Source organism: Carcharhinus amblyrhynchos, unplaced genomic scaffold, assembly GCF_965287045.1.
Source record: "Carcharhinus amblyrhynchos unplaced genomic scaffold, sCarAmb.v2.hapA scaffold_41, whole genome shotgun sequence".
In the NCBI taxonomy this organism is placed as follows: domain Eukaryota; kingdom Metazoa; phylum Chordata; class Chondrichthyes; order Carcharhiniformes; family Carcharhinidae; genus Carcharhinus; species Carcharhinus amblyrhynchos.
In genome coordinates, this window is record NW_027649782.1 from 1,179,237 (window position 1) to 1,196,101 (window position 16,865).

Here is a 16,865-nt window from a genome sequence, read left to right on the forward strand (position 1 = left end):
TTATAATGGGTGGGATTTCCAGTCCTCCCCACCTGTGCAATCTTCCAGTCCTGTTGCTGTCAACTCCCACTGTGGGTTTGCTGGTAGTGAGATTGGCGAACCACAAAAACCACAGACAGGAAACCCAACATGGACTGGGGGGGGCTGGGGCGGGTGCTGGAAAACTCTGGCCATGGGGCCAATGTGGCACAGAAGGAGACCATTCAGCCCACTGAGTTCATGTTAGCTCACTGCAGTATAATCCAGTTTGTCCCATTCCCAACCTTTAATCTTGAGCATTGGGACTGATAAAGGCATCTGATGAAACACTGCAAAATCAAATTGTCAGCAACGTTTAAGCTGAGTAGGTTAATGTGGATTCAACGTTCACCAAGAGACAGAAATCAGACAGTTGGAGTAATAGGAAGCATGCAGACTCTGACCCACAGGAATTGGTATTAGGCATATTACACAGGGCCTCATTTCAAAGCTTGTCAATGTCACAGCACTTGGAGATATATCGAACACTGAGGAGGATAGTATTGGATTCCAGAAGGTCTTAGACTGCTGATAAAGAAAGAGACTTTCCAGATTCCGTTTAACAAATTGAAGTGATCACTTAATTGAAGAATGAAGAGTGACATTAGAAACTAATTGGTACAATTGTACATGTGGTGCAGGAACAGGAGTCTACATGCACAGATCTGTAGGATAAGTCAGGAAAGCTGTGAAAGCATATGGATTGTTTTGGCTTTATTCACAGGATACAAGGATATTATCAGTGACTTTCCAAATCAGAAAAGCAAACCAGGAGGAGAACATTTTCACAGCGATGGGGGACAAAGTGGGGACAGTTGGATAATCTAACTTATTCTTGCAGACAGCCAGCCCAGAGTTGATATTCTGAAGGGTCACCTCAGTGCTGTAATCATTGTGTGACTCTTTGATTTGATCTGATTTATTATTGACGCATGTATTAGTATGCAGTGAAAAGTATTGCTTCTTGCACGCTATACAGACAAAGCATACCGTTCTGAGGGAAAGAAAGGAGAGTTCAGAATGTAGTGTTACAGTAATAGCTAGGGCGTAGAGAAAGATCAACTCCGTACAAAATTTGGATACAGAACTGGCTTGGTCAATGAAGACAGAGGGTAGCAGTGGAAGGGTGTGTTTCTGAATGGAGGGCTGTGACAAGTAGTGTTCCTCAGGGATCAGTGCTGGGACCTTTGCTGTTTGTAATCTATATCAATGATTTGGAGGAAAATGTGATTGGTTTGATTAGTAAGTTTGTGGATGACACAAAGGTTGGTGGATTTGCAGATAGCGATGAGGACCATCAGAGGATACAGCAGGATATAGATCAGTTGGAGACTTGGGTGGAGAGATGGCAGATGGAGTTTAATCCAGACAAATGTGAAGTAATGCATTTTGGAAGGTCTAATACAGATAGGAAATATACAGTAAATGGCAGAACCTTTAAGAATATTGACAGGCAAAGGGATCTGGGTGTACAGGTACACAGGTCACTGAAAGTGGCAATGCAGGTGGAGAAGGCATACGGCATGCCTGCCTTCATCAGCTGGGCATTGAGTTTAAAAATTGGCAAGTCATGTTGCAGCTTTATAGAACCTTAGTTAGGCCGCACTTGGAATATAGTGTTCAATTCTGGTCGCCACGCTATCAGAAGGATGTGGAGGCTTTGGAGAGGGTACAGAAAAGATTTGCCAGGATTTTGCTTGGTAAGGAGGGCATTAGCTATGAGGAGAGGTTGGAGAAACTTGGTTTGTTCTCACTGGAACAACAGAGGTTGAAGAGAGACCTGATAGAAGTCTACAAGATTATAAGAGGCATGGACAGAGTGGATAGTTGATAGCTTTTTTCCCAGGGTGGAAGAGACTGAGGAGCGCAGGTTTAAGGTGCGAGGGGCAAGGTTTAAAGGAGATGTATGAGACAGAGGATGGTGGGTGCTTGGAACTGGTTGCTTGGGAGGTAGTGGAAGCGGATACGGTAGTGACTTTTAAGGGGTGTCTTGATAAGTACATGAATATGTATTAATCAAGGATATGGTGCCTGGAAGGGTAGGGGGCTTTAGTTCAGTTGGGCAGCATTGTCGGTGCAGGCTTGGAGGGCCGAAGGGCCTGTTCCTGTGCTGGAATTTTCTTTGGTCTTTGTTCAATGCGAGGTAGGTCCATTCGAAGGCCTAATGGCAGCAGGGAAGAAACTGTTCTTGAGTTGATTAGTAAGTGATCTCAGACTTTTATATCTTTTTCCCAGACGTAAGGAGGTGGGAAAAGAGAATGTCTGGGGCGTGTGGGGTCTTTGATTACACTGGCTGCTGGTAGCAGGAAGTGGAGGCAATGTCAGTGGGTGGAAAGCTGGTTTGAATGATGGATTGGGTTACATTCATGACGTTTTGTAATTTCTTGTAGTCTTGGACAGAGCAGAAGCCCATACCAAGCTGTGATACAACCAGAAAGAATGCTTTCTATGGTGCATCTGTTGGTGAGATTGGTAGTTGACATGCCAAATTTCCTTAGTCTGTGAAAGTAGGGCTTTCTTAACTATAATGTCAGTATGGGGAGGGGGACCAGTTTCGATGGGCTGAATGACCTCCTCCTGTACTGCAGGAATTCTGTGAGATGAGAGAAGCTGGAGTTCTCTTTAGGGAAGGGAAAATTTGGTAGAGATGTTTAAGATCTTGGAGTAAATAAAGAGGAGAGGTTTACCACTGACAGGTGACCAGGGAGACAGATTTAATGTTTATTGGTAAATGAAGAAGTTAAAGAATTATTTTCTGCTTTAAGTTGTTATGATCTGGAATAAATTATCCGAAAGGTGCAATGGATGGAGGAAATTGGATAAATATCGATAGGCAAATTAATTGCAGGACTCTGAGGAAATTCTTTCTTTGTGTATTATTTATCATAGAAAGAAATCACAGAAATCCTACAGTACAGAAAGAGGCCATTCGGCCCATAGAGTTTGTACCAACCACAGGCCCACCCAGGCCCTATCCCCATATCACTACATATGTTTTACCCACTAATCCCTCTAATCTACACATCTCAGGACACTAAGGGTCAATTTTAGCATGGCCAATCAATCTAACCTACACATCTTTGGAGTGTGGGAGGAAACCGGAGCACCCGGAGGAAACCCACGCAGACACGAGGAGAATGTGCAAACTCCACACAGACAGTGACCTGAGCTGGGAATCGAACCCAGGACCCTGGGGCTGTGAAGCAGCAGTGCTAACCCACTGTGTTACCCTGCCACCCATGAAATTTATAATCTCACCCTTTTTCCAGAATAAGCCTTTGGCCAATGATAAGAAATAGGTTTACTCTCTGCAGGCTGGGGACTCTGAGGCCAGTGATATTTCACTGTAACTGCACCACAGTTCGAGCAGTTAGCTGGACAGCTAGTTCGTGATGCAGAGAAAGGTCAGCAGTATGGGTTCAATTCCTGTACTGGCTGAGGTTACTGATGAACTTCTTAATCTTGGCCTTCACTGAAGGTGTAGTGACCCGCAGTTAAGTCACCACCAATCAACTCTCTCTGTCTCAAAATAGGGGCAGCGCTGACTTTCATTTCATGAACTTGCCAGAATCCCCATGCAAATGAACCTACACTTTATTTAACACACTCACTGGAGTAATTTTGTTGCATGTGAAACTTTTGTATGTGCATCAACACTTCACAATATCATAGAACCCCGGAACACCGAGATAACAAGGACACCTATGTCAGACTCTTATTTATTGACTACAGCTCAGCCTTCAACACCATTATTCCACAAAACTCATCTCCAAACTCCGTGGTCTGGGCCTCGGTTCTTCCCTCTGCAACTGAATCCTGAACTTAATAACTCACAGACCACAATCAGTAAGGATAGGCAGCAACACCTCCTCCACCATGCCCTTAACACATATGCCCCATAAGGCTGTGTTCACAGCCCCCTACTATACTCCTTATGCACCGATGGTTGTGTGGCCAAATTCCTCTCCAATTTGATTTTCAAATTTGCTGATAGTGGGTCGGATCTCAAACAATGATGAGACAGTACAGGAATGAGATAGAGAATCTGGTGAACTGGTGCGGCAACAATAATCTCTCCCTCAATGTCAACAAAATAAAGGAGATTGTCATCGACTTCAGAAAGCATAAAGGAGAACATGCCCCTGTCTACATCAACAGGGACAAAGTAGAAAAGGTCGAGAGCTTCAAGTATTTAGGTGTCCAGATCACCAACAACCTGTCCTCATCCTCCCAATGCCGACACTATAGTTAAGAAAGCCCACCAATGCCTCTACTTTCGCAGAAGACTGAGGAAATTTGGCGTATCAGCTACGACTCTCACCAACTTTTACAGATACACCATAGAAAGCATTCTTTCTGGTTGTATCACAGCTTGGTATGGGCTCCTGCTCTGCCCAAGACCACAAGGAACTACAAAAGGTTGTGAATGTAGCCAAATCTGTCACTCATCCATTGACTCCGTCTACACTTCCCACTGCCTCGGCAAAGCAGCCAGCATAATTAAGGACCCCACGCACCCCAGGCAGTCTCTCTTCCACCTTCTTCCATTGGGAAAAAGATACAAAAGTCTGAGGCCATGTACCAACTGACTCAAGAACAGGTTCTTTCCCGCTGCTGCTGTCAAACTTTTGAACCTTGCATTAAGTTGATCTTTCTCTACACTCTAGCTATGACTGTTACACTACATTCTGCACTCTCTCATTTCCTTCTCTATGAACGGTATGCTTTGTCTGTATAGCGCACAAGAATCAATACTTTTCACTGGATGTTAATACATGTGACAATAATAAATCAAATCAAAATCAAAGAAGTATCAAATCCCTATAGTGCAGAAGGCCATTCGGCCCATTGAGTCTGCACTGACAGCAATCCCACCCTGGCCCTATGCAATTACCCCACTAATCCCCCGATACGAAGGGGCAATTTATCATGGCCCTAACCTGCATATCTTTGGAATCCGGGAGGAAACTGGAGCATCCGAAGGAAACCCATGCAAACATGGGGAGAACATGCAAAACCCACACCTGAGGTCGGACTTGAACCCGGGTCCCTGGTGCTGTGAGGCAGCAGTACTAACCGCTGTGCTGCCATGCCAGCCATTATATATTCAGGCTGTGTGTTCTTTGAGGCACATGGTGGAGATTTGCCATGATTCAAATGGCACCACTTTGGTAATGAATGAACTGTGATAGCTGCTCTCCAAAAGGTCAGACCGAAATCCCACTCAGGCTGAAAGTGGCAGTGTCACAGTGAAATTCACAGGAGATTCTCCCAGACCCCCCACAACAAAAGTTTGCTCTAATATTATTGAGCTGGAGAATCTTTTACCTTATCTTACTCTGCCCCCTGGAGGTTTGTTGATGTAGAGTAAGGAAATGCCTTTTATTTCTTTGGTTATTGTTTCCATATTGTGTGTTTGCAGCAGATTTGAGTGACAGCATTTCCAACAACACCAGCTTAATTTGTTAAGCTCATAGATCATATTATGTAATGCATGCTGCAGGACAGTTAGAATTGAGCAGTTTTTTATACATTCATGGGTTATGGACCTCGCTGGTTGGGCCAGCATTTATTACCCATCCCTAGCTGTCCTTGAGAAGGTGGTGATTGAACCGCTGCAATCCATGTGCTGTAGGTACACCCACACTGTTCACAGAGTCATAGAACCCTACAGTGCAGAAAGAGGCCCTTCGGCCCATTGAGTCTGCACTGAACACAATCCCACCCAGGCCCTACCCCCCATATCCCTACATATTATACCCACTAATCCCTCTAACCTACACATCCCTGGACACGAAGGGGCAATTTCTTTAGCATGGCCAATCAACCTAACCCGCATGTCTTTGGACTGCGGGAGGAAACTGGAGCACCCGGAGGAAACCCACACAGACACGTGGAGAATGTGCAAACTCCACACAGACAGTGACCCGAGCCAGGAATCAAACCCAGGACCCTGGAGCTGTGAAGCAACAGTGCTAACCACTGTGTTACCGTGCTGCTGTGTTATTTGGGAGGGAGTTCCAGAATTTTGATCCCGTGACAGAGATAGAGTGGCGATATATTTCCACAGTAATTTCACTGCAGTGTTAATGTAAACCTACTTGTGACAATAAATAAACATTTATATAAAGTCAGGATGGTGAGTGGCTTGAAGGGGAACTTCCAAGCAGTGGTGTTCCCATGTATCTGCTGTCCTTGTCTTTCCAGATGGAATTGGTTGTGGGTTTGGAAGGTGCTGTCTAGGAAACCTTGGTGAGTTTCTGCAGTGCATCTTGTAGACAGTACACCCTGCTGTTACTGAGTGTCGGTGGTGGAGGGAGTGGATGTTTGTGGAAGGGATAGCAATCAAACGGGCTGTTTTGTCCTGGATGGTGTTGAGTTTCTTGAGTGTTGTTGGAGCAACAACAAGTGGGGAGTATTCCATTACATTCCTGACTTGTTCCTTGTCAATGGTGGACAAGTTTTGGGGAGTCAGCAGGTGACTTAGACTTTATAGAATTCCCTAACTCTGACCTGCTCTGGTAACCACAGTAAGAAGTCTCACAACACAAGGTTAAAGTCCAACCAATTTACTTGATAGAGCAAATTTGAATGGAGAGTTCTCTATATTCACCTGTCGAAGGGGAAAACCCCGAAAGCTTGTGAGTTTACTATCAAATAAATTAGTTGGACTTTAATCTGGTGTTGTGAGACTTCTTAATGTGTTTACCCCGGTCCAACGCTGGCATCTCCACATCCTGACTGCTCTGGTAACCACAGTATTTATATAACTAGCCCAATTCTGTTTCTGATCAATGGTAACCCCCAGGATGATGATAGTGGCGATTCAACCATTAAACATTAAAGGGTGATGGTCATTGTCTGACACTTGTATAGTGTGAACGTTACTTGCCATCGGTGTGCCGAAGCCTGATGTTTTGCTGCATTTGGACACGAACTGCTCCAGTATCTGAGGGGTCAACATTGTGCAGTCATCAGTAAATATCGTTACTTCAGACCATGTGATGGTGGGAAGATCATTGAAGAAGCAGCTGAAGATAGTTGGGTGTAGGACACTACCCTGAAGAACACTTGTAGTGATGTCCTTGACTGAGATGATCGGCCTCCAACAACTACAACCATTTTCCTTTGTGCCAGGGATAAATCCAACCAGCTGAGAGTTTTCCCCAATTCCCATTGACTCCAGTTTTACTACGGATCCTTGATGTCATAAGAACATAAGAACATAAGAAATAGGAGCAGGAGTAGGCCATCTAGCCCTTCGAGCCTGTCCCGCCATTCAATAAGATCATGGCTGATCTGTCGTGGCTCAGTTCCACTTTCCCGCTTTCTCCCCATAACCCTTAATCCCCTCTCTTATCAAAAACCTATCAACCCGCGTCTTAAAAATATTTAGCGAGGCAGCCTCCACCACTTCAACGGGCAGAGAATTCCAGAGATTCACCACCCTTTGAGTGAAGAAGTTCCTCCACAACTCCGTTCTAAACCGCCTCCCCTTTATCTTGAGGCTGTGCCCCCTAGTCCTACTGATACTCAGCCAAGTGCTGCCTTGATTTCAAGGGCAGTCACTCTCTGCTCACCTCTGGAATTCAGCTCTTTTATCCATTTTGAACCAAAGCTGTGATGAGGTCGGGAGCTGAGAGGCCCTGAACCCAAACTGAAGATAATGATATCTGTTAGATCCAGAGCTTCTGATTTCTCATGGGTTGGATTTATGCCTCCTGCTGGCATTGAGCGGTTATACACTCAGTCCCTCCATCAAAGTCATCAACAAAACTGTAAAAAGCTAGGGAGACACAAGGAGCCAAGACTGAATCCTGTGGCACTGCACTAGTTACAGATTGCTAACCTGCAAAAGGCCCATTTATCCATAATCCCTGCTTCCGAGAATCATAGAATCATACAGTGCAGAAGAGGGCCTTCAGCCCAATGTGAAACACCTGACCTTCCTAATCCCATTTGCCAGCACTTGGTCCATAGTCAAGTTATGATGTATCAAATGTTCATCCAGGTTCTTTTTAAAGGCAACTCTCCTCGATCATCCTCCCAGGCAGCACATTCCAGACCGTCACCACCCTCTGGGTAAAAACATCTTTCCTCAAATCCCCCCCAATCCTCCTGTCCTTCACCTTGAACCTACGCCTCATGTTCGACCTTGCAACTAAGGGGAACAGCTGCTCCTTATCCACTCTGTCCGAGCCCCTTGTATACCTCGATCAGGTCACTCTTTGGAGCGTAAGGCGGGCTTTTCTGTGGTTGGGGAAAAGACTCCAGGATGGTATGTTGCCTCCCTGGTACGAGGGCCAAGGATGTCTCTGAACGGGCATGGCACATTTTAAAAGAGGGGGGCGAACAGCTAGAGATTGTGGTGTGCATTGGTACTAACGACATAGGGTGACAAGATCCTGCAAGGTGAGTTCAGGGAGTTAGGTAGTAAATTAAGAAAGAGGGCCTCCAGGGTTGTAATCTCAGGATTATTTCCTGTGCCACGTGCCAATGAGGCTGGGAATAGGAAGATAGTGCAACATGGCTAAAGAGCTGGTGTAAGAGGGAGGGGTTCAGTAATCTGGATCATTGGGATCTCTTCTGGGACCGGTGGGACCTGTACAAGAAGGATGGGCTACACCTAACAGGAGGGGCCAATACCCTGGCAGGTAGATTTGACACGGTCACTCAGGTGGGTTTAAGCTAGAATGGCAGGGGGATGGGAATGAGAGCAGGAGGTCAACAGGAGAAATAACTGAGGGAAAGCTACATAAGAACATAAGAACATAAGAAATAGGAGCAGGAGTAGGCCATCCAGCCCTTCGAGCCTGCCCCGCCATTCAATAAGATCATGGCTGATCTGTCGTGGCTCAGTTCCACTTTCCCGCCCTCTCCCCATAACCCTTAATCCCCTCTCTTATCAAAAACCCATCAACCCGCGTCTTAAAAATATTTAGCGAGGCAGCCTCCACCACTTCAACGGGCAGAGAATTCCAGAGATTCACCACCCTTTGAGTGAAGAAGTTCCTCCTCAACTCTGTTCTAAACCGCCCCCCCCTTTATCTTGAGGCTGTGCCCCCTAGTCCTACAGTCTTTTTTGAGCGGGAAGAGTCTTTCCACCTCTATCCTATCCATCCCATTCATCATCTTATACGTCTCAATGAGATCTCCCCTCATTCTTCTAAACTCTAACGAGTACAAGCCCAGTTTATTCAGCCTCTCCTCATAGCTCAACCCCCTCAACTCCGGTATCAGCCTAGTAAACCTCCTCTGCACTCCCTCCAAGGCCAAAATATCTTTGCGCAGGTGCGGCACCCAAAAATGCACACAGTACTCCAGTTGCAGCCTCACCAATGCCCTATACAGCTGCAGCAAGACCTCCCTACTTTTATATTCAATCCCCCTCGCTATGAAGGCCAGCATCCCATTTGCCTTCCTGACCACCTGTTGCACCTGCAAGCTGGGTTTTTGCGACTCATGCACAAGGACCCCGAGGTCCCTCTGCACCGTCGCCTGCTGCAGTTTTTTGCCCTGTAAGTAATAGTCCTTCCTACCATTATTCCTACCAAAGTGGACCACCTCACACTTGCCAACATTAAATTCCATTTGCCATTTCCTGGCCCATTCGCCCAGCCTATCTAGATCCTTCTGCAGACTCTCCACACCCTCCGCACAATTTGCCGACTAAGGCCAGTGAGATTAAGAGGAAGAGCAGGCGGGGATAGTTGTTGAACACGGCAGGACCGAGAGGTTTGAAGTGGACTTGTTTCAGCATGAGGAACATTACGGGTAAAACAGATGAATTTAGAGATTGGATTGGTATTTGGAACTATGATGTTTCCATTACAGAGACTTGGCTGAAAGGGGGACGGGATTGGCAGCTAAACATTCCAGGATTTAGATGCTTCAGGCTGGATAGAGGGGGATGTAAAATGGGATGGGGGGGTGGTATTACTGGTTAAGGAGAATATCACAGCTGTACTGAGGGAGGACAGCTCAGAGGGTTCAGGCAGCCAGACAATATGGGTAGAACTCAGGAATAGCAAGGGTGCAGTCACAAGGTTGGGGGTTTATTACAGGCGTCCGACAGCCAGCGGGAGAGAGAGGAGCAGATAGATTTTGGAAAGATGCAAAAACAACGAGGGTTGCTGTGGTCGAAGGTTTTCACTTTCCCTATGTTGACTGCGACTCACCTACTGCTCGGGGCTTGGATGGGAGAGTTTCCTGAAACAGTATGTAAATAGCCCAAATCAGGAAGGAGCCGTATTAGACCTGGTACTGGAGAATGAGCCCAGCCAGGTGATCGAAGTTTCAGTCGGAGAGTATTTCGAGAACAGTAATCATAATTCTGTAAGTTTTAAGGTGCCTGTGGATAAGGACAAGAGCGGTCCTTGGGCAAAGGTGTTAAACTGGGGGAAGACTAACTACAACAACATTAGGCAGGATTTGGGGAGGATGTAGAATGTATTGGGAGCCCTGGATAATGAGGATATTCTGAGCCTTGTCAAAAAGGAAAAAGGAAGCATTTGTAAAGTCTAAAAAGCTTAGGACAGATGAAGACCTTGAAAAATGTAAAGACTTAAGGATGGAGTTGTTGTCCAACGAGGGGCATACATGCGATGGGTCGTACTAGGGCTGCTCTTGGATGTTCGAGAATAGCCTAGTGCTTCATGTCGTTAGTGTGTGCTTAAACTGGACCAGATACTGGGCAAGACGACAGCTCAGTGACTATCACTGTTTGCTGTGCAGACACATGGATTTGGGCCGGTGTCTGTGGGAGTTTGCGCATTCTCCCCGTGCCTGCGTGGGTTTTCTCCGGGTGCTCCGGTTTCCTCCCACACCCCAAAGATGTGCTGTTAGGCTGATTGGAAGTAATAAATTGTCCCTAAATTAGTTTCCCTCAATGTGGAATGCCATAAGCACAGATAAGGGTCATGGGTGGAGGGGGGGGACTGGTAATGTTAAAATGGCGGCGCGGGCTCGTTGGACCAAAGGGCCTGTTTCCCGGGCTGTCTTTGTTCTTTGTTTTTTGAGTTCGGAGGGCAAAAAGGGGTCATGAAAAGTCTTTGGCAAACATAAAACATAGAACATTACAGCGCAGTACAGGCCCTTCAGCCCTCGATGTTGCACCGACCAGTGGAACCAATCTAAAGCCCACCTAACCTACACTGTTCCAATATCATCCATATGTTTATCCAATGACCATTTAAATGCCCTTAATGTTGGCGAGTCCACTACTATTGCAGGAAAGGGCATTCCACATCCTTATTACTCTGCGAGTAAAGAACCTACCTCTGACATCCGTCCTATAATTACCACCCCTCAATTTAAAGCTATGTCTCTTGGTACTAGCCATCACCATCTGAGGAAAAACGTTCACTCACATGGGTGGGTAAATCGAATTCTGTAATCTGCACAAAACCCAGCAGTTTGGTCTGCATTCTGACAAGAAAATCCTTCAGTAGGGCTACACCTGATTAATACAGAAGATGGAGATTCGCCAGACCTTCATAGCCCCCATCCCCTGACAGGATATCACAATCAAACCACCGTAGGTGTCTCCGTAATCAGGAAAAGTAATATATTTGCTGATAGGAGTGGAAGGTGCAGCATGAAGAGTAGAAAGAGAGAAATATCACACTGACAGACAACCTGGGTTGAAGTGAAATTAAATCGGTGGTTGATACTTCTCAGGAAGTACAGGAAGGGGAGAAAGAAAATTAGGTTTTGGGTTATGAATTGTGAAACTTTAAATATTTTCTAATAAAATTAGATGTAAAGATTTTCAAATAGGGAAAGCTAGAGACTGGGAATCAGTACAATGGAAAGAGAATGGAGAAGATTGGAATGGTTATAAAATAACTTACACAGCTTAGGAAGGCAAAGACTAACATCAAATCTTTTTCACGCTTGAGGTGAATCCACTGATTTTTAAAATATTCTTTTCATGGGACATGGGAGTCACTGGTTGGGCCAATGTTTGTTGCTTGTCCATAATTGCCCTTGAACTGAGTGGCTTGTAAGGGTATTTCCCAGAGGGCAGTTAAAGGGTCAACACCATTGCTGTGGGTCTGGAGTCACATTTGGTCAGATGAGATAAGGACAGCAGATTTCCTTCCCGAAATGACATTACTGAGCCAGATGTGTTTTGAAATCAATCGTTGATAGTTGTAAAGTCACAATTATTGAGACAGTTTTTTTTCCCAGATTTATTTATTGAATTTAAACTAAACCAGTGATGGGATTTGAACCCACATCTCCAGAGCATTAACTTGAGCCTCTGAATTCAGAGTCTGGTGATATTACCACTAGACCACTACCTCTATTCAATAGTGATGACTATTGGAAGCAAGTTTCCTGAAATCTTTTAAGCAAATGTTGAATGAAGGGTCAGGGAGATTGTAGATGGTTTCAGAATGGCTGATTGACACTGGATCTCATTCTCATCTTTTTAATAATTTTCCAGCAAAGGAAAATTTCTGTAGCATTGACATAGTCATAGAATCGTACAACACAGAAAAGACCCTTCGGCCCATCGAGTCTGCACCAACAATAACTACCTCTAATCCCATTTTCCAGCACTTTCCCCACATTCCTGAATTTAATGATGTTTCAAGTGCTCGTCAAATACCTTTTAAAGGTTGTAAGTTTTCCAGCCTCCACTACCTTCTCAGGCAGCACATTCCAGACTCTCACCACCCTCTGAGTGAAAAAAATGTTTTCTCAAATCCCCTCTGAATATTCTGCCCCTTTTCCCAAAACTTCATGATTGACCCCTCAACCAAGGGGAACAGCTGCTTCCTATTCACCCTGTCCATATCCCTCATCATCTTACACACCTCAATTATCTCCCCCCTCAGCCTTCGCTGCTCTAAAGAAAACAATCCAAGCTGATCCGATCTCTCCTTGTAGCTCAAATGCTTCATCCCAGGCAATATCCTGGTAGATCTCCTCTGTACCAATTCCAGTGCAATCATATCCCTCCGATGGTGAGATGACTAGAACTCCACACAGTACTCCAGCTGTGACCTAACTAATGTTCTGTTCGACTCCGATATTAGCTCCTTGCACTTATGCCACGTGGGCGGCACGGTAGCACAGTGGTTAGCACTGCTGCTTCACAACTCCAGGGTCCTGCATTCGATTCCCGGCTCGGGTCACTGTCTGTGTTGAGTTTGTACATTCTCCTTGTGTCTGTCTGGGTTTCCCCAGGTACTCTGGTTTCTTCCCACATTCCAAAGATGTGTGGGTTAGGTTGATTGGCCATGCTAAAAAATTGCCCCTTAGTATCCAGGGATGTGTAGGTTAGAGGGATTAGTGGGTCTAATATATGGGGGTAGGGCCTGGGTGGGATTGTGGTTGGTGCAGACTCGAAGGGCCTCTTCCTGCACGGTAGGGTTCTATGATTCTACTCTGTGCCTCAACTCATAAAAGCAAGTGTCCCATATGCCTCCTTAACTATCCTCGTCACCTGCTCTGCTAATTCAGGAATCTGTGATTAATTACCCGAGATCCATCAGTTTCTCTGAGCTTCCCAGTGTCCTGCCATTCATTAAATACTCCCTCATCTTTTCTCTTTTTCCAAAGTGCATCACCTCGCACGTATCAGAGTTAAATGACATCTGCCACTGCTCTGTCCATCTGGCCAACCCATCTATATCTTCCTGTAACCATCGATCTTCTTCTTCACTATTAACCACCCTATTAATCTTGGTGTCATCTACGAAACGTGCTAATCGTTCCCCTCACATTGTCATCTAAATCATTTATGTACCTAACAAACAATAAGGGTCCCAGCACTGAACCTTGTGGATCATCACTGGACACTGGCCTCCAGTCACTCAAACAGCCTGTTAATGCTACCCTATTACTGTCCTATTACTGAGCCAGTTCCAGGTCCAACTCACCAAGTTTCCCTGAATTCCATGCGCTTCAACTTTCTCAATCAATCTCCCATCAAAAGCTTTGCTCAAATCCATATGAACTACATCAAGTTCCCTTCCCTTATCCACACATTCAATTACATTTTAGAAAATTCTATCAGATTTGTTCAATGTGATCTCCCTCTGTCAAAGCCTTGCTGACTATCTCCAGTCAAGGCTTTGACAGAGGGAGATCACATTGAACAAATCTGACTCATCTCCAATAGTTTTTCTACCACTGATGTAAGACTCGCCGATCTGTAATTTCCTGGTTCATCCCTACCAGTTTTCTTGAAAAGTGGAACCGCATTCGCCATCATCCAGTCCTCTGACGTTCCCCCCATGGTAAGAAGTCTCACAACACCAGAAGTCTCTCAACTCATCGATCGACAGTTCCGATGCGCCACAGTGAAAAACTGCACTGATCTCCTCAGGAGACAAACACGGAACACGGCGGACAGAGTACCCTTCGTCGTCCAGTACTTCCCAGGAGCGGAGAAGCTACAACATCTTTTTCGGAGTCTTCAACATGTCATTGATGAAGACGAACATCTTGCCAGGGCCATCCCCACACCCCCACATCTTGCCATCAAACAACCGCACAATCTCAAACAGATCATTGTTCACAGCAAACTACCCAGCCTTCAGGAGAGCAGTGACCACAACACCACACAACCCTGCCACAGCAACCTCTGCAAGGATCATCGACACAGATGCCATCATCTCACGTGAGAACACCATCCACCTGGTACATGGTAAATACTCTTGCAACTCGGCCAATGTTGTCTACCTGATACGCTGCAGGAAAGGATGTCCCGAAGCATGGTACATTGGGGAGACCATACAGACGCTACGACAACAGATGAATGAACATCACTCAACAATCACCAGGCAAGACTGTTCCCTTCCTGTTGGCGAACACTTCAGCGGTCACAGGCATTCAGCCTCTGATCTTCATGTAAGTGTTCTCCAAGGCTGCCTTCACGACACACGACAGCGCAGAGTCGCTGAGCAGAGACTGATGGCCAAGTTCCGCACACATGAGGACGGCCTCAACCGGGACCTTGGGTTCATGTCATTCGAACATAAGAACATAAGAACATGTCACACTATCGGTAACCCCCATGACTTGCCTGGGCTTGCAAAACCTCACTAACTGTCCTGTCTGGAGACAATACACATCTCTTTAACCTGTGCTTAACCCTCTCTCCACTCACATTGTCTGCATCTTTAAGAATTGATTAGCTGTAAGGACTCGTATTCTAATCAGTATTCTGTAAACTGCGTGCGCCTTTATATGCTCTGTTTGTGACCAGAACTCTCCATTCACCTGATGAAGGGGCAAACCCCGAAAGCTTGTGGGTTTACTATCAAATAAACTTGTTGGACTTTAACCTGGTGTTGTGAGACTGTGTTTACCCCAGTCCAACGCTGGCATCTCCACATCATGGCTTCCCCCATGGACACAGGGGAATTGAAAATTTGTGTCAGTATCCCTGCAATTTCCTGTCTCACCTCCCACAGCAACCTGGGATTAATTCATCCAGGCCTGAGGATTTGTCCATTTTTAAACCCATCAGGGCCTCCAATATCTCTTCATTTCCTATGAAGAACAAAGAACAACACAGCACGGGAAACAGGCCCTTCGGCCCAACGAGCCCGCGCCACCATCTCAACAATGTATTTTTCCTACACCTCCCTTGACCCATGTCTATGCTTATGGTACCCCCATTGGAAACCAGATTCAGGGGAGACTAATTTAGGGACAATTTGTTACACCAATCAGCCTAAGAGCACATCTTTGGGGTGTGGGAGGGAACCGGAGCACCCGGAGAAAACCCACGCAAGCATGGGGAGAATGCGCAAACTCCCACAGACACCGGCCCAAATCTATGTATCTGCACAGCAAACAGTGATAGTCGCTGAGCTGTTGTGGTGCCCATCTGCTGGTCCAGTTTTAAGCGTACACAAACAACTTGAAGCACTAGGCTACTCTCGAAACATCCAAGAGCAGCCCACGCACGACCCACCGTGTGCATACCCCTCGTTAGACAACAAGGTGGACCGACGCACCTATGTCAAACTGTGCCTCACAGTTCCTCATCCTGAATTCTGTACTTAAGTTCTCCTTTCCCTGAATGAAGACCAGTGAAAAGTATTCACTTAACACCCATTCAATGTCCTGTGGCTTCACACACAGATTGCCCCCTTGGTCTCTGGTGGACCCTACACTTTGCCTGGTTAACTTGTTCCCCAGAAAGCATTTATAAAATATAGGCTTACCCTTAATTTTGTTTGCAAGCCCACTTGCACGCCTCCCACAGCCTTCCTCTCCCTTTTACTCTTCTAAATGCTTCCTTAAGTTCCTATATTCCTCTCGCACTGCAGCTGACTGCTCCTTTTGGATTTGCTGAAAGCATTTCTCTTCTTTCTTAACCAGTCCTGAATTATCTCAGATATAGTTCCTTGAACTCACTGGTCCTACATTTCCGCCTATGGCGAACATGTTGGAGCCGTAATGGAAAACATTTTCACCAACTTTAGGTCAGTAAATAAATGCAGATAAAATTATACCTTGTAGAATTTTATTACAAAGCAAAATTTTTAAATCAGAGGGTAAAATGTCGCAAAAACGCAGCCTGCAGGTGCAGCAGGTGGTCAGGAAGGCGAATGGGATGCTGGCCTTCATAGCGAGGGGGATTGAATATAAAAGTAGGGAGGTCTTGCTGCAGCTGTATAGGGCATTGGTGAGGCCGCAGCTGGAGTACTGTGTGCAGTTTTGGTCGCCGCACATACACAAGGATATTTAGGCCTTGGAGGGAGTGCAGAGGAGGTTTACTAGGCTGATACCGGAGTTGAGGGGGTTGAACTATGAGGAGAGGCTGAATAAACTAGGCTTGTACTCGTTAGAGTTTAGAAGAATGAGGGGAGACCTCATTG